Source organism: Lepus europaeus, unplaced genomic scaffold (assembly GCF_033115175.1).
Source record: "Lepus europaeus isolate LE1 unplaced genomic scaffold, mLepTim1.pri SCAFFOLD_3_1, whole genome shotgun sequence".
Taxonomy (NCBI): domain Eukaryota; kingdom Metazoa; phylum Chordata; class Mammalia; order Lagomorpha; family Leporidae; genus Lepus; species Lepus europaeus.
The window spans coordinates 7,709,132-7,727,989 of record NW_026909276.1 but is presented as its reverse complement, the minus strand read 5'-3'; the positions used below and the strand labels follow the sequence as shown (position 1 = coordinate 7,727,989).

The following is an 18,858-nucleotide window of genomic DNA, read 5'->3' as shown; positions in this document are numbered from 1 at the left end:
AGAGAGAGACAGAGACAGAGAGAGAGAGAGAGCACTTCCATTTGCTGGTTCACTCCCTAAGTGGCTGAAACAGTTGGAGCTGAGCTGATCTGAAGCTAGGATCCAGGAGCTTCTTCTGGGTCTCCCATGTAGATGTAGAGGCCCGAGGACCTGAGCCATCCTCTGTTGCTTTCTCAGGAACATTAATAGGGAGCTGGATCAACAGTGGAGCTCCCAGGACTCAAACTGGTACCCATATGGAATGCTGGAGCATCAAGCCAGGGCTTTAACCCACTGTGCCACAGCACTGGCCCCTCTACTAGCAGTTTAATGGGATTTTTAGTTTTTTTCTTTCCCTCAGCATTCTGGAAATTAGTGTCTAAAGTAGCCTAAGATCTGTATTTAAGAATATTTTCTGTTAAACTGATTTCAAGTGTTTTTAGAAAATACAAAATTATGGATGGCACAAATCTTTGAATATACATGGTTAAAATGAAATTGATTAATCGACATGAGCCATTTACATTCATTCCATACAGCAACTAAAGCAACTAAAGAGGGGGCATAGCATGTTAAGCTGCCACCTATGATGCCAGCATCCCATATGGGTTATACTTCAAGTCCTGGTTGCTCCACTCTGATCCAGCTCCCTGCTAATGCACCTGGGAAAGCAGCAGAGGATGGCCAAGTGTTTGGGCTCCTGCACCCTTTTGGGAGATATGGGTTATCCTCTCAGACTGCCTGCCTTGCACATGCAGGAGGTTGAAAGGGGATGGTGCACCATGCCTCCCAGGAGGGACCCCACAGCCTCCCTCCTGGCAGGCAATGGGATCCCTGAGTGCATTTCCCCTAACCACCACCAATCAGGTAAACTGCTCCTGGGTGTGGCCCAGGCCCACCTGGAAATCTACTCTTCAAGCTGAATGGAGAAGCATAGCAGTGCCAATGTCAGCTTCATCCTGTAGAATTAGTATTGCCCTGAATTAGTTATTTTCCCACTGCCAGCCCTTTAAAAAGTATACATGGTTGTAAGCCGGCGCCATGGCTCACTAGGCTAATCCTCCGCCTTGCAGCGCCGGCACACCGGGTTCTAGTCCCGGTCAGGGCACCGATTCTGTCCTGGTTGCCCCTCTTCCAGGCCAGCTCTCTGCTGTGGCCAGGGAGTACAGTGGAGGATGGCCCAAGTTCTTGGGCCCTGTACCCCATGGGAGACCAGGAGAAGCACCTGGCTCCTGCCATCGGATCAGCGCGGTGTGCTGGCCGCAGCGCGCCTACCGCGGCGGCCATTGGAGGGTGAACCAACAGCAAAAGGGAAGACCTTTCTCTCTGTCTCCCTCCACTGTCCACTCTGCCTGTCAAAAATAAAAAAGAAAAAATAAAAAAATAAAAATAAAAAAAAAAGTATACATGGTTGTTAATAAAGCAGACATGATCACCGAAACCTGGCCCATCCTTGGCTATTGTGTCCCTTTGGGGTGTGAACCAACAGAAGATCTCTCTCCCTCTGTCTTTTCTTCTCTGGAATTCTGCCTATCAAATAAATAGATAAATATTTTTAAAAGGAAGGATAGAAACTGAATGATTTTACAAACCTATTGTCTTCCTTAGTCCTCTGGGTCTCCTTTTTATCAAGATAACCATCATGACTGATAACAATACAACAGAACTATCAGATTTTAAAACATATAACTTTTAGGAAATTTATATATCAATGGTATATCTATATTAATATAATTTAAAATTGAGCATAATTTCATGACAGTACTTTACATACAATCTAAATTGCATAATCAGGTATTACCTCTACAAGATAGGATATATCCTTTGAAACATCAAGTGTTCCTGTTGGAAATCTCAAAGTGAAAAAATTTAGAATCTTGATTCTGAGAAATCTGTTAAGGATGCCAAAGGGGCTTAAAATATTTGGTCAAAATAAACTCCCTATTAATTTTGAAATAACATCCATCCACTTAGAGTGATCCAACCAGTTATAAACCAGATTTATTCTATCTGATGATTTTATAAATTTGTATAAATTATAAATCTGATGATTTTTATTTTATAAATTTGATAAATCTTCATTAGGTGATCAGTCAGATATTCTGAAATAAGTATACATACAACTCTTTTTTAAAGATTTATTTATTTGAAAGAGTTACACAGAGAGAGAAGAAAAGGCAGAGAGAGAAGTCTTCCACCTGCTGGTTCACTCCCCGATTGGCCACAATGACCAGAGCTGTGCTGACCTGAATCCAGGAGCCAAAACTTCCTCCCACTTGGATGCAGAGGCCTAAAAACTTGGGCCATCTTCCATTGCTTTCCAAGGCCATTAGCAGGGAGCTGGATCAGAAGTGGAACAGTTGTGACTCAAATCAGCAGCATATGGGATGCTGAGTCACAGATGGCAGTTGTATCTCATACACCACAACACCATCCCTGTAGGCATTTCTTTAAATAAAGTTCCTAGTCTTGGGTTTAGCTGTAGAGATCCTCTGCATTTTTTTCAGCTGGTACTAAACAATTCAGCTTTTATTAATTTATATCTTGCATCTTAAAAAGGAAACACACAAAAAAATAGATGAGTTAGCAGAGCCAGGAGAGCTCCCTGCACAAATGCAGACAGAGGCAGACAGGATTCAGGAAGCTGGATGAGCACAAGGAGGCAGCACCCTCCGGGAGTGCGCCTGGATCCAGGGGTGCCTCAAGATCTGGGCCAGGGGCAGCCACTCTGATGGCTGGTATCTCAGAAGCCTGGATATCAAGTCTAGGGCTCCCAAAGACATTGTTACAGGAAACTTCACATCCACCTTAAGGATGTGTCTTGAATGTCTCAGTGTGAGAGATGCTCTTGAAGGTGGATTTCCCACCAGCAGCTCATAGCAGAGCACCCCAAAGTGTTGCACTGCCAGTTTCTGCACATATTTTTTTTAAAAGATTTATTTATTTATGTCATAGTGCCAGCCCCTTTCTAGGGAATTTTTTTTTACTTCTTTCCTGCTTAATTGTGCTTTAGTTACCTAAGGTTGGTGAATATATAAATTGTGAATTAGCAAGGTATTCCAAATTTAGCTTTGAATTATATGATTTTATGGGTTTTTTAACTTAACTTTTTTTATAACTATTGGCCATTACTACTCTTTTTTAAAAATATTCATTCATTCATTCATTTATTTATTTGAAAATCAGAGTTACACAGAGAGAGGGGAGGCAGAGAGAGAGAGAGAGAGAGAGCTCTTCTATCTGATGGTTCACTCTCCAATTGGCCACAATGGCCAGAGGTGTGCTGATTCGAAGCCAGCAGCCAGGAGCTTCCTCCAGGTCTCCCATGTGGGTGCAGGGGACCAAGTATCCTCTACTGCTTTCCCAGGCCATAGCAGAGAGCTGGATTGAAAGTGGAGCAGCCGGATTTTGAACAGGAGCCCATATGGGATGCCGGCACTTCAGGCCTGGGTGTTAACTTGCTGTGCCACAGTGCCAGCCCCTGAATTTTACTTTTTTATTTAGACCTTTCTTATAGACACGGATTATGTCTTCTAGTTTCTAAGTAACTGCATCATAATGAGGACCATTGTAGATTGTAGCAGTCAAAAATATTTGGCTTGATGATCAACATAAGGCTTATAGATAGTAGCTACCCATGAGAAAGTTTATAAGTCAGTTGGAGGTTGCCTTTTATTACTGATGAACATGAATGTACTGAGAACTCCTTGTCCACTAGATAATAAAATCCAAATGAAGATTTACAAATGAGTTCCCTCCTGCCTTCTTCTATCATTGAAATTCTGTTGTTCCTGCCTTTTGGATCTCCCTGTAATCTGTTGCCTCTTCTTCATTCCTACTACCACCATACCTTGGTTCAGATCCTATGAAATTACCATTGATATACTTTTTAATTGAACTCTCTGCTTTTTGTTTTTCTTACCTTTGTGTCAAAAGCCTCTTAGTTCATCCCAACCTTTTCTGATTGCTCAGGATCTCTTATTCCAATATCTAGGAAAATCATGTGGCTGGTAGTTCTTTCAACACACCACACAAAAGAATGCTCAGTAAATGCTTACTAAATAGTGAATGGAAAGCCTTACAAAGCTAGGGTGAACATTTAACCTGCTTGGCCCTGGATGGTTTCTGTTTATATATTTCAGCCCTGTGTCATCATAACGTCTTTTTTATTATCAAAGTTGTCTCTGAGCAACAAATTATACATTCATCTAATTGTGTCTGTTATCAAATAGATATCTATTGCATTGTCTCTTCAACTAGGTAGTTATTGGGATCAGAAATTGTATTTGTTTAATTTTTATAGCCTCATTTATTCATTCAACTAAAAGAATGACTCTATCAAGATGCTGAGTTTTAATGTCAAAGCAAACATGTTTCTTGCCCTCATGAACTTTCAATCTGGCAAGAAAAAGCAGTCTACACAAAGCATATTGCCTGACATAATAAACATTAGTGTGAAATGAATGGATATATTTAAGCATTCCTAATCCAGCAATTCTAATCCCATGAATTATAATCAACAGAAATAATCACAAACAGAACTCCATGTCATCCTGCTTCCATTTACATTTCTACTTAAAATCTTAAAAATCAAGCACCACACATATACCTAAGAATGCATAATATTTATATGCTATCTTGATATTAAATATGAGAAAAATAACCATACAGCAATAGCAACTTTGAACCTCCTTTCTTTTTTAGATAAGTTATAATCCTATGCGTTTCTCTACAGTGAAGTTTAGGATTGTAGATACTCTTCCTCTTCCTCACTTTTTATTTTAGAGATGAGAAATCTGGGGTTTTAGAAACTGAGTCCCAAGATAAAAGAAATATTTCTTTTTTTAAAGAAGATTTTTTTTTATTTGAAAGACAGAGTTACAGAGAGGCAGAGGCAGAGAGAGAGAGAAGTCTTCCATCCACTTGTTCACTCCCCAAATGGCTGCAATAGCCATAGTTAAGCTGATCCAAAGCCAGGAGCCAGGAAATTCTGGGTCTCTGATGTGGATGCAGGGTCCCAGGCATTTGGGCCATCTTCTACTGTTTTCCCAGGCTAGAGCAGAAAGCTGGATTGGACGTGGAGCAGCAGAGACTTGCACCAGCTCCCATATAGAATGTCGGTGCTGAAGGAGGCGGCTTAGCCCACTATGCCACCGTGCTGGTCCCAAAGATTTCTTAAACCAATATTTCATTTTGGTTGGCCTTTAACCTAGACTTTTTTTTTTACCATACTTCCATGGGCAAATTCAATTCTAATCTCTTTCCACCTCAGCTTTCTCTTTGTAAATTGAGAATGCTGTCTCCAGAATTAAATGAGGTATAATTGATACAAAGTAAGGCATTTACTCCGTTAATCTGGCCCCTAGAAGATACTTGGCAATGTTAGTCCTGTATCCAGTTTTCTCTCTCTCTCTTTTTTTTTTTTTTTTTGTACTTGGTGAATTAGAGGGTGGTGTAAAATGCTTTGAAAAGAACCACAAATAAAAGACACAAATAAAAATTGTATTCTCAAATCTAGATGTTAAACTATGCTGTGTACACCTGTGCTAAGAGTTACATTGAAATCCTTGTCATTTATTACTTGAGAGAAGCTGTCCAGGAATAAAGCAGCCGGTAGGATTTTTCTGAGGGAAACAGCGTGTGTGAGAGAACCGGGATTTGGGACTCAGCAGCAGTGGCTGTCACTTCTTAAGATTTTGTTCAAGAAAGGAAGAACAGCAGCTGACCCTTGAGGTCTGGGGTGGGAAGGAAGGGAAGGAGGGATGTAAACAAAAGCAAACGCTCTCTGGTTCCCAGCCTGTCTCTGCCCACCCCACACTGCAGCCCTAGGAGAGGGCCAGTAAGTCTATCCAGGAATGCCCTGGCCTGGACTCCATTTCCCAGAGTCACCCGGTGCTCTACCGTTTTCCTCTCTGAACGCCTGTGCGTGTGCATGCGGAAGAACGTGCGCATGCGCGTGCCTTTCCATGTGGCTCGGCGTTGGGAACAGAAGTTCAAGAGGCCGCGCTGCTCCTTCTCCCGCATTCACTGGGGAGTCTTGCTCTGCAAGTGCAGTTGCAGGCGGTTCGGGAGCGCAGCCCCAGACCTGCCGCCCGCCGCTTCTGTGCCTCTGCATCTGCCACCGTGGGTCCCCAGTTCCAGTGACTTCTCCTGTCCCACCCTCTCCGCTCTGCTCCCCGTGTGTCCTGAAGAAAGGGGACCTGCTCCCGAGATTTTCCACGGCAAGTATGGGGGCCAGCAGGGGGCATCTATGCGTGTGTGGGAGAGCGGTGGGTGCGATGGCGGGTGGCGGCTCCCAGACCTCGATCACTTGCTTCTCAGTGATCCTGGGAGCTTCTCCGGCAGAGTCAAGGCTGGGGCCCAGGTGTTGTGTCTCCCACCGCTGCTTCCTGGTCTCCCAACACTCGGCCGGTCCCACGAGCTGCCTCGCTCAAATTCTCCTTAAAGTACACTGGATGAGGAACGGCACAAGCAGGGCAGTTGAGAGCACGGGAAGGAAGGAGTCCCATTCCCTATATTTAAATAAGCCCAGTTCTCACTTTGGGTGGGTCGGAGAATGCCTTGTGGCTGGGCCTTAGGCTATATCCCCTGGTAGTTCCAGCTGGGTGGGGCTTGGTGGCCCTCAGCCGGAGCCCGAGGCTCCGGAGAGGTGGAGATGGAAGATCAGAGTAGGATCTGGCTCTCATGGACCCCATGCTGGATCCCGTGGACACACTTGACAGCTGGGGCTCTGTGTGTTTGGCTGACTTTCCCAGCAGCACGTGAAGCTTGTGCAGTAGCTTTGTGGATTGATCTCTCTTCCGTGTATAATTAACAGACTCTTTTTCAATCTGGAGCTTGAGGCTGATTTATTTTCCTGCTTTTCGATTTCTGTCTTCAACCATTCTTCTCATGTTATTAGGGATGTCAACTTTTATTACCTGCTGCCAATCCCTTTGCAAAGTGAGAAGTGAACTGAAATTAATGCAAGTCTACCGTGTGAATTAATAATGAGCTACTTCAATCTGGATTTTCATAGTGGAGAGCTACAAAAACATAAATACAGAAAAGTATCAATTTTTCTTGTCTAGTTCTTTACAGTCACTCAATGCTCCACCAAGCTGATTATCTTACAGTCTATATGGTTTTAATTAAGAGGGCCAGTTGCTTTTTTTTTTTTTTTTATTTGACAGGCAGAATTAGACAGAAAGGAAGGTCTTCCTTCCATTGGTTAACCCCCCAAATGTCCACTATGGTTGGCACACTGTGCTGATCCGAAGCCAGGAGCCAGGTGCTTCCTCCTGGTCTCCCACGTGGGTGCAGGGGCCCAAGCACTTGGGCCACAGCAGAGAGCTGGACTGGAAGAGGAGCAACTGGGACAGAACTGGTGCACATATGGGATGCCAGCTCTGCAGGCAGAGGATTAACCAAGCGAGACACAGTGCCGGCCGGTTACTTTTAAAAAAAAATTATTTATTTATTTAAAAGGCAGAGTTACAGAGAGGCAAAGATAGAGAGAAAGAGAGAGATCTCCCATCTGCTGGTTCACTCCCCAGATGGTCACAATGGCCAGAACTACATGGATCTGAAGCCAGAAGCCAGGACCTTCTTCCAGGTCTCCCACACAGGTACAGGGGACCAAGCATTTGGGCCATCTTCCACTGCTTTCCCAGGCCATAGCAGAGAGCTGGATCAGAAGTGGAGCAGCCAGATCTTGAACCGGCACCCATATGGTTTTACCCGCTCAGACACAACACCAGCTTCAAGTTACTTTTCTTATTCTGGATTCTGTGTTTAACCTCATGACATTTTCAACATGGGAGGATATTAGTGGTAGATTTTCAAAATGACTGGTCTGTGGAAGCCTTTGTTCAAGGTGTTAATGTGAAGAGGGGTAAGGAAGAAAAGGGAAAATGTGCCCCTCTCCCCCCACAGAGATGCCCACACAGTACGGTAAAAGATGTGGCTTTGGGCTGGCATTGTGGCTCAGTATTTTAATCCTCTGCCTGTGGTGCCAGCATCCCATGTGGGCACCTGTTTGAGTCCCAGCTGCTCCTCTGATACAGCTCTCTGCTATGGCCTGGGAACACAGTAGAAGATGGCCTAAGTGCCTGGGCCTCTGCACCCATGTTGGAGACCCAGAAGAAGCTCCTGGCTCCTGGCTTTTGATCAGTGCAGTTCTTCTGGCCATTTTGGCCAACTAGGGAGTGAACCAGCAGAAGGAAGACCCGTCTCTTTGTCTATCCATCTCACTATCTGTAATTCTACCTCTCAAATAAATAAATAAAACATCTTTTAAAAAAAGAGCAATGTGGCCCTGAAAACTATTGCTATAGACTAACTTTCAGTATAATGACGTTTTCACTTGATTAACTGAGTGATTCATAGATTCTGTTAGAGTCCTGTTGTCACCAGATTACTAATCTGTGAAACTCATTTAGCATAGTAAGGTTACCTAGGAAGTAAAAATAGAAAGGGAATCCTGGATAGAGGTTGCTAGGGTAACAGCATTCTTCCTCTCAAACCCAGTGTGTTTTTGACCTTTTTTCCCATGTACTCCCTATCTCAGTGCTTGTAAGTGGGCAAGCAGTTATATTTCTGCTGAAAACAGTTGCTTCACACCCAGGAAACAACTGTAAGACACTCTATCAGCAACTATGTTGTGTGTACATTAATATGAACTTGAAAACATCCAAGAACAGGATTCCTAAACTACTCAGGCTAACTCACTGTTCTTGGCACATCATTCCCTGCTCTGCTATAAGTTTCTGGCAAGTTCTTTAAAATTTTTAGGAGAGACATGTTTCATATGAGAGACATAATCTGATAATGTAGCAGTGATGTCTTTAAGAAAAGGTGCCATGTGAGGAAGCAGTCTGATGTGTCCTTTCATCTTCCCATTAATAACTCTCATTGATGTCTAGCACAGGGTGGCAGAAAACAATCCTCCTTCTGAATTGCATCAAGCCAGGAGGATTCATCTACAGTTCATCTGAGCTTTCTTTGTATGAGGGAATAACCAAAATACAACATTGTATAGTTTTTTTTTTTTTTTTATTCATTTTATTTACTTGAACAGCAGATTTACAGAGAGATGGAGAGACAGAGAGAGGTCTTCCATCCATTGGTTCACTCCTCAAATGGCCACAATGACTTGGGCTGGGCCAGGCTAAAATGAGAAGCTAGGAGCTTCTTCTGGTTCTCACACTTGATTTCAGGGGCCCAAACACTTGGACCATCATCCTTTGCTTTCCCAGGTGAATTAGGGAGCTATATTGGAAATGAAGCAGCCAGGTCTTGAACCAGTGCCCATGTGGGGTGCTGGCACTGCCAGGGTCTGCTTAACCTACTACACCAGTCCCATGTGCATTTTTCAAAGGGGGGGGGGGTTAAATTTTGTCTAATATGACTCTCAAAGATTATAATTTCTGGGCCGGCACCATGGCTCAACAGGCTAATCCTCTGCCTTGCAGCACCAGCACACCAGGTTCTAGTCCTGGTCGGGGCACCGGATTCTGTCCTGGTTGCCCCTCTTCCAGGCCAGCTCTCTGCTGTGGCCAGGGAGTACAGTGGAGGATGGCCCAAGTGCTTGGGCTCTGCACCCCATGGGAGACCAGGAGAAGCACCTGGCTCCTGCCTTTGGATCAGCGCAGCACACTGGCCGCGGCGGCCATTGGAGGGTGAACCAATGGCAAAAGGAAGACGGTTCTCTCTGTCTCTCTCTCCCACTGTCCACTCTGCCTGTCAAAAAAAAAAAAATTATAATTTATAGTAGATGATGATTTTGGTTATATTTTGAGTTTCATTACATTTCTATATTTTTTAAGTTAATGAGTACTAGTAGTTACCTTATTTTTTTTAAAGATTTATTTATTTTACTTGAAAGTCAGAGTTGAACACAGAGAGGAGGAGAGGCAGAGAGAGATAAGTCTTCATTTGCTGGTTCACTCCCCAGTTGGCTACAGTGGTCGCAGCTATGCTGATCCAAAGCCAGGAGCCAGGAGCTTCTTCTGTGTAGTAGTTATGTTATGTTATGTTATCCTTGCTTTGGATAAACAAACTCTCTCCCATCCCTCATTTAAAATGCTTTTTAAAATAGGTTTATTTTGAGGGCTGGCACTGTGGCATGGCAGGTGAGGCCACCACCTGCAGTGCTGGCATCCCGTATGGGTGCTGGTTTGAGATCCAGCTTCCTGCTGTCTCCTGGGAAAGCAGTGGAAGATGGCCCAAGTTCTTGAGTTCTGCACTGCATGGGAGACCTAACAGAAGCTTCTGGCTCCTGGCTTCAGATAGATCCAGTTCTGGCCATTGCAGCCATTTTCAGAGTGAATCAGTGCATGGAAGACTTCTCTTTGTGCCCTGCCTCTCTGTAACTCTGCCTTTTAAATAAATAAATAAATTTTTACATGCTACACCATGGAGCTGGCCCCAAGACCTAACAGGTTTTCTGGGTGCTTATCCTGGGGTTCACTTTGAGCACTAAGCACAGTTATTCTGTGTGACTGAATATTTCATGTTTCTTATCGAAAAGTTTTTCTCATGTTCTGAGTGATTGGGCTACATCTGCCCATAGTGGAAACTAAAACTTAATTTGGCATTTGAAAACCCAGAGTGCTGATTCCTGTAATCTTCTGAATTTAATCAGAAAATGTGTTTTGAAACATTTGGTTTATGGGTAGACAGGGCAGTTTTCCTGGATCCCTGTGAGAATTGATGAACTGATGGTGTGTTTCTACCCCACGTTATATTCTGAAATTTACTTCCTTTTATTTTCTTAAAATAACTATATTTGAAATTTGCTCCCCCCTTCTGAAATGTTTGTGCTTCTGTCCTCCTTATAACCATGGACATGAGTAGCCCTTTTCCTTCCCTTTATGATGCTATAAGAGCAATAGGACATTGTCTCCCCTGTCAGCACATCTTCCTCAGTATATCTCTTTGAATTAGACCCTGGGTTAACTTGGCTGCACAAAAGGCATATACCTAAACCCAGTGTACCTAATGGATGAAAGTCATCATAAAATCAATATGCCTTGTAAACCTCTCATCTCTTGTTTTGAAATGTGTTTTGAATGTGTCTTATGTCAGTGTCTGTAAGCCAGAGACTTCCCACTTAAGGCAGAAGGCTGCTGAGGGACAGCACAACCGTAGCTTTGCTCTGTTACTTTACTGTGGCTACTCTCTCACCCTTTCTCTTTATTTTATTAAGATTTAAAAATTTTTATTTTAAAGCAGAGTTACAGAGAAAGAGGCAGAGATAGAAGGATGAGGATCTTGCATCTGCTGGTTCACTCAAGAGCCTGCAATGAATAATCCTGGCCCAGCCTGGAAGTCCAACTCAGTGTCCCATGTTGGTGCAAGGACCCAAGTACTTGTGCCATCTGTTTCTGCTTCCCCAGTTGTGTTAGCAGGGAGCTGGATCAGAAGTGGAACAGCTGTGACTCAAACTGGCACTCATGGGGCTGGCATTGTGGCACAATGGGGAAAGCCACCATCTGCAATGCCAGCTTCCCAGATGAGCAGCAGTTCATGTCCCAGTTGCTCCACTTCTAACCTAGCTCCCTGCTGATGGCTTGAGAAAAGCAGCAGCGGATGACTCAACTGTTTGGGCCATTATAACCCATGTGTGAGACCCAGATGAAATGCCTGGCTCCTGGTTTCTGTGTGGTTCAGCCCTGGCCATTGCAGCCATCTCAGATGGAAGATCTCTCTCTTTTTTAGCATTTATTTATTTATTTGCAAGGAGGAGATAGAGAAAGGGAGAGAATGAGAAACAGATTTTCCATCTGCTGGTGTACTCCCTAGATGGCTGCAATGGCTAAGACTGGGCCAGGCCCAAGCCAGGCACCAAGAGCTTCATCCAGGTCTCCCACTTGGGTGTCAAGGACCCAGGTATTGGATCATCTTCTACTTTTCCAGGGCTACTAGCAGAGAACTGGATCAGAAGTGGAGCAGCCAGGACATGAACTTGTACCTATAGCAGATGCCAGCACTGCAGACAGCAGCTTTACCTGCTAGTCCACAATGCCATCCCATCTGACTCTCCTTCCTCTCCATAATTCTGACATTTTTAAAAGATTTATTTTATTTATTTGACAGAGTTATTGATAGAGATAGAGACAGATAGAGAGGTCTTAAGTCTGCTGGTTCACTCCCCAAATGGCCACAGTGGCCAGATCTGAGCTGATTTGAAGCCAGGAGCCAGTAGCTTCTTCTGGATCTCCCACATAGATATAGGGGACCAAGGACTTGGGCCATACTGTGCCACTTTCCCAAGCACATTAGCAGGCAGCTGGATTGGAAGTGGAACAGCCAAGATCCAAACCAGGGACCATATGGGATGCAGGCCAGTGTCTCAACCAGCTGTGCCACATCACCTGCCCCCAAAACTCTGACTTTCAAATAAATCTTTTTTAAAGGGTGGACACACATATTGGACCCCAGTATTTCATTTGGTGGTGGCTTAATCCACTGTGCCACAAAGCCAGCCCCACCCTTTATGCTGTGTGTCAGGATCTTGGTAATATCTGCTGAACAAATGTTGGTATTATGTTAGACTCCTGTTTTATTTTGGTTCTCATTTGTTGAGTTCATTTTGGCTGCCACTTTTGGGTAGCAAGCTGTGATGTCATCAGTGGCTAAAGCTGCCATGTGTTAGGCTGGCACAGATTCTACCTTTCCATTTCTTCAAATAGAAGTGGAAAATGAAATCCTCTCAAAACTAACATGCTACAAAGTAACTACTGGAAATCAAGCTTCCTTTCTTCTCACCTAACAGACCCAACTGGTCTCTGTGTTTCTCATTTTAGCCCAAACCTATATCAGATTCATAGAGCAGAAGGAAGCTTATTTTTCAAGGCAGAATTCATAGATGTGGTTGTCCATTCACCTCTGAGAATTAAAGCCATCACTCTGCTTTTTGACTGGTTTTCAGTCTGTGGTGGTACCATCCTTCACAGGAAGACAGATTCCTCACAGAAGAATACACCTAGGTGGAGAAAACTTTATGGAGTGGGCTTTCCAAAGTGAAATGGAATTCTGGCCTGGACATCCTTGAGATCATGATCAGCAGAGTGGGGAAATTCTTAGCTATGTCCATTCACATACTTTCCTTTTCGTTCAATGTATTCCTCCCTTACATAGTGCTCTGTGCTCTCCTTCTGTTGCACAACACAAGGAGTGTCTGTGATTGAGGCTGTTTGTGTACAGCTGCAGTATCTGGAGTTGCCTTTGTCTCCATCTCTAACCAGAAACTCAGATGCAGAGTGAGGAGGAGACTGCCAGCCTGCCACACAGGGTTTGGGCCCCTTGCTCCTTTACTTTTCTTCAGTGCAGGAGCAGCCTTAAACAGAGCTGTACTGGGTAGTATTGTTTCTTTTAGATTCGAGTGCTCGGATAGCAAAAGAAATACATATTTTTTTCTTATAGAACGGATTGAGGAGGCACTACATAAAGTCAGCAGCAACGTTCTTGGCTCTTGTTACATGTCAAGATGAGTCAGAATATATAGGGCCATTTGTTAAATTTTTTAAAAAATTAAAAATATTTATTTATTTGAAAGGCAGAGTTACAAAGAGAGAGAGAGACGTAAATCATTTATCCACTGGTTCTCACCCCTATTGGCCACAACAGCTGCAGTTGGACTGGATTAAAGTCAGGAGCCAGTATCTTCCAAATTTCCCATGTGGGATTAGGAGCACAAGCACCATCTTTTGTAGCTTTCCTAGGCACATGAAGGAGCTGGATCAGTAGTAGACAGTTGGGACATAAATTCATGCACAATATGGAATACCAGCATCACAGGCAATGGCTTTCCCAGTATGCTCTACTGTCTGTTTTTATTATTATTATTTTTATTTGAAAGGCAGAGTTAGAGAAGCAGAGGCAGAGAGAGAGAGAGAGAGAGGGAGAAAGGCCTTCCATCTTCTGGTTTACTCCCAGATGGCTGCAATGGCTGGAACTACCCTGAACTGAAGCCAAGAGCTGAGAGCCTCTTCCAGTTATCCCACATGGGCGTAGGGGCCCAAGACTTGGGCCATCTTCTACTGCTTCCCCAGACCTTAGAAGAGAGCTGGATCAGAAATGGAGCAGATGAGACTCAAAGCAGCGCCCACATAGGTTGACGGCAGTGCAGGCAGCAGCTTCCCTGCTGGGACACAGTACCAGCCCCTCTATCATCTATTTTATGGAAATATATATTTAAGGGACATTAGAAGGCCATTCAGGCCCTTCCTACAAAACATTTTGAAATAATGATTGACAGTTTACAAGACTGCTTCCAAAGGGAGAGAGCTGCAGGAACAGAGAGGGCAGTGATATTGAAAGGGTATGAGGAACAAGGGAAGGTAAGAAGGCCAGAAGAAATCTTGAAAAGTATTCCAAAGGATAAAGTAATAGGGCACAGGTCATTTGTGAGGATTTCTATTATAGGGTTTTCCTTTTTTTTTTTAATTAAAGATAATTTCTAACATAATTTGTGATATACTTGACTCACTTTTCAGTTTTCTTCTTACAGATAAGATATGCTTATAAGATGTAGAGGGGCTGGTACTGTGGCTTTGTAGTTTATTCCTCTGCCTGTGGCACTGGCATCCTATATGGGCACCGGTTCTAGTCCCATCTGCTTCTCTTCTGATCCAGCTCTCAGCTATGACTATGACCTGGGAAAACAGTAGAAGATGGCTCAAGTGCTTAGGCCCCTGCACCCAAGGAGGGGACAGAGAAGAAACTCCTGGCTCCTGGCTTCAGATCAGTGCAGCTCCATCTGTTATAGCCATTTGGGGAGTGACCCAGCAGATGGTATAACTTTGTCTCTTCCTCTCACTGTCTATAATTCATCCTCTCAAATAAATAAAATCTTAAAAAATAAGATGTAGAGAAGTACTGGAATTAAATGCAATAGTACACTCCTAAATATGCAGTTAGCATTAAATTTTTGTTGAGAAAGGGATGAGCTTGGCTTTATGTGTCTTGCTTAGAGCAGAATTTTTATGACTGAATTTGAGATAATTAAAAATCAGTTTTATAATTGAAACATTGACCATTTTTACTGCTGCAGCCTCCCCCTCACTCTGTATCCCTATGCAGATAGTCCACATGAAGGTACAACAGAAAGAGAGGCCTGCATATCTGGAGTAATGCAAATATGCCCTTTGATTAAACCAGGGGATTGATTGACTGGAGTTCTTTGTGATTCAGTTTGTGTTTTTCTGTAGAGTGAAATATAGTGATTTGGGTAAAGTATCTTGTCTTCTAGTTGATGATTCCAATTGGCTTTCTTATCCATCTACCTGGTATCACAGGTGATTCCCAAGACAGGTGTTGGACTCTATGGAAAAAAAAAAAAAAAGTAGCCTCTTCAGAGTTGATGTATTTCTCCTGGAAAATTGGAGAAATATTTTGTAAGAAGCAGTTCATGGAGGATGTATACTTCCCTAGAAATGAAACTGAAGTGATTCCCTTTAATTGCCCCTCCCTGAGCTAGTTCCTGAGGCTTATTGATCAGGGTAAGAATGCTAATATTTATAGGCCAATTATGAATGATCCATGTTTGTCTTACACATGAGATGTCTACAGATCTGTTTCTCAAGGCCTTTAAGATAAAATAAGAAAACTTTGCAACAAAAGAGAAGGTTGGCATTGCCTGTTGCCTTGGTCTAGGATCTGTGCATTTATTACCCACTTAGTACTCTGACTCCTATTGTGCACATCTCCTGATGGTTCTTTTTTGGCCATTCCTGTGTCCAGATTCCTTAATGGGTGACAATCTTTGTCCAGATTTCCAGTCTGATAACTCAGCCCAAATTGAGTTGGACTAGTTTGTGTACCCACTTCAGGATTAAGGTGGTCCAAAACTGCCAGTGCCCAATGACTTGGCTGCCTTTATGCTCACTCAAGAGATAAGACTCTGGGCACGGGTTCCAAGTGGCTTTGCTTGGTCCTCTTCCCTTGATCTCCCTGGTGACAAGCTGATTCTCAGGTAGGCAGGGAACTTGTTGGCTCACAGAAGTCTCCAGATTTCTGCTTTGCACTCATCTGCAAAATATTTGAGTTTTCTCTTGGATCTCAAAAGTCCTGAGTAGGGAGTTTTATTTTGTATTGAGATGTGTCTTTATAAAGACAGGTGTCACTGAATACTGTGTGGCCTCATAATTAACTGAACTCACCCAGGCCTGCATGGAGTTCTGGGATCCTGGCTTCAGGCTGAACATTGCCTGCTGTTAAAAAGTGCAAGAATTAAAAATTGTTATTATTTTATGCTCTTATAAAGCTGCAAAAGCATTAACATTGTGCATTTCTGGGTGATTTGATAATTCTAAATTTGGGCCTGCACCGTGGCTTAACAGGCTAATGCTCTGCCTTGTGGCGCCGGCACACCGGTTCTAGTCCTGGTTGGGGCGCCGGATTCTGTCCCGGTTGCCCCTCTTCCAGGCCAGCTCTCTGCTATGGCCCGGGAAGGCAGTGGAGGATGGCCCAAGTCCTTGGGCCTTGCACCCGCATGGGAGACCAGAAGTACCTGGCTCCTGGCTTCAGATCAGCAAGATGCACTGGCTGCAGCGGCCATTGGAGGGTGAACCAACGGCAAAAAAAAGGAAGACCTTTCTGTCTGTCTCTCTCTTTCACTATCCACTCTGCCTGTCAAAAAAAAAAAAAAAAAAAAAAAGAAAATTCTAAATTTGAAATCAATTGTGTTGACTGGCTTCGCAGAGTAGGAAGAAAATAATTGGTTTATTAATTATTTATAAAGAGAGATTATGAAAGAAGCTATTCATTGGTACCAATTGTCTAAGCTTTAGTATTTATGAAACTATGATTTATTTATTTATTTGTTTGTTTATTTATGTTTGACAGGTAGAGTTATAGACAGTGAGAGAGACAGAGAGAAAGGTCTTCCTTCCATTGGTTCACTCCCCTAATGGCTGCTATGGCCAGTGCTCTGCTGATCTGAAGCCCGGAGCAGAGTACTTCCTCCAGGTATCCCATGCAGGTGCAGAGACCCAAGCACTTGGGCCATCCTCCACTGCCCTCCTGGGCCCAGCAGAGAGCTGGACTGGAAGAGGAACAAACAGGACTAGTACCCGGCACCCCAACTGGGACTAGAACCCAGGGTGCTGGTGCCACAGGCAGAGGATTAGCCAAGTGAGCCATGGCATCAACCTATGAATTATTTTATTTTATGAGCTATGTCCACTTGAAGTTGTGAAAGAAAACATACAATGGTGGTTGTAATTCACTTTAACAGACTTTTTGAAAGATTTTATTTATTTCTTTGAGAGGCAGAGTTACAGACAGTGAGAGGTAGAGACAGAGAGAAAGGTCTTCCATCCATTGGTTCACTCCCCAAATGGCCACAACAGCTGGAGCTGCTTGATCCAAAGCCAGGAGCCAGGTGCCTCTTCCCAGTTGCCCATGGGTGCAGGGGCCCAAGCACTTGGGCCATATTTTACTTCTTTCCCAGGCCATAGCAGAGAGCTGTAGTGAAAGAGGAGTAGCTGGGACTAGGACCAGTGCCCATATGGGATGCCAGTGCCACAGGTGAAAGATTAACTTACTGCGCCATGGTGCCAGCCCCACAATTCTCTTGAAAACAGAAACATTTATTCCTGAGTCTTTTGATGAGTTAGGCCAATGAAGTCCTGACAGGGCACATATGTCTCTAGAATTAGAGGAGTGCTCATCATTCTCATACTGTGTCCTGTTGCTGTTCAGCCTGTGACAGTGAGACATATAAATAAAAAAAGATATTCAGCATGTGGTTACCCCACAAGGAGGCTTATCTTGTCTGCATCTGAATAATTTTGATAGTGAGGTGTTTTTAAGTTGCTAAATATTCTCCTAATTTGTATTTATTTAAAGACTATTAACTTAGTACCATAATTTTTGTTATAATAATTTGATTGCTGATAAGGAATTTACAAAATCATACCTTGACTAGAAGTTTTACTTTGTAACAATCACAGACTAGTAGAAGTCATAAACCATTAACCCTCATTTTTCTAAAATAAGAGGTTGTAATTAATATGAATATATAAAGAATATATTTTTTAAGATTTTATTTATTTATTTGAGAGGTAGAATTACAGACAGAGAGAGGGAGAGACAGAGAGAAAGGTCTTCCTTCCATTGGTTCACTCCCCAGGTGGCTGCAATGGCCAGAGCTGCACAGATCTAAAGCCAGGAGCCAGCTGCTTCTTCCTGGTCTCCCATGTGGGTGCAGGGGCCCAAGCACTTGGGCCATCTTCCACTGCTTTTCCAGGCCATAGCAGAGAACTGGACTGGAAGAGGGGCAACTGGGACTAGAACTGGCACCCATAAAGGATGCCAGCACCACAGGCAGAGGATTAGCCTTTGCATCACATCACCAGCCTGAAGTACATGAAGAATTGAGAACAGAAAATCTACCAACCTCATGGAGTTTATCTCCCTTTCAAAACATTTAATAACTTTTGGGCTGGAGAATACTAATGTAAGGTACTGTAATTAAATTCACACAAAGAAAAGATGTTTTAGGATGTTTTACTTCATTATTTAAGTTAGATACTTTAGGAAATTCTAGATTATTTTGTGGATAAATTGTAATTTCTTTTTTCTTTTTCTTTTTTTTTTTTTTTTTGACAGGCAGAGTGGATAGTAAGAGAGAGAGACAGAGAGAAAGGTCTTCCTTTTTGCCGTTGGTTCACCCTCCAATGGCCGCTGCGGCCGGCGCATCGTGGTGATCCAAAGCCAGGAGCCAGGTGCTTCTCCTGGTCTCCCATGCGGGTGCAAGGCCCAAGGACTTGGGCCATCCTCCACTGCCTTCCCGGGCCATAGCAGAGAGCTAGCCTGGAAGAGGGGCAACCGGGATAGAATCCGGCACCCCAACCGGGACTAGAACTTGGTGTGCCGGCGCCACAAGGCGGA

The 18,858-nt window shown here is 43.6% G+C and overlaps 1 protein-coding gene across 1 annotated transcript in view; it reads left to right on the top strand.

Moving 5' to 3' along the window:
- The first annotated feature begins 5,952 nt into the window (after positions 1 to 5,952).
- LOC133755111 (zinc finger protein 271-like) overlaps positions 5,953 to 18,858 on the top strand; it is a 48,352-nt gene continuing 35,446 nt past the window's right edge. The window contains exon 1 of the mRNA XM_062185389.1: positions 5,953 to 6,204. The gene's annotated coding sequence lies outside the window, so the exon portion shown is untranslated. The remainder of the gene's footprint in view (positions 6,205 to 18,858) is intronic.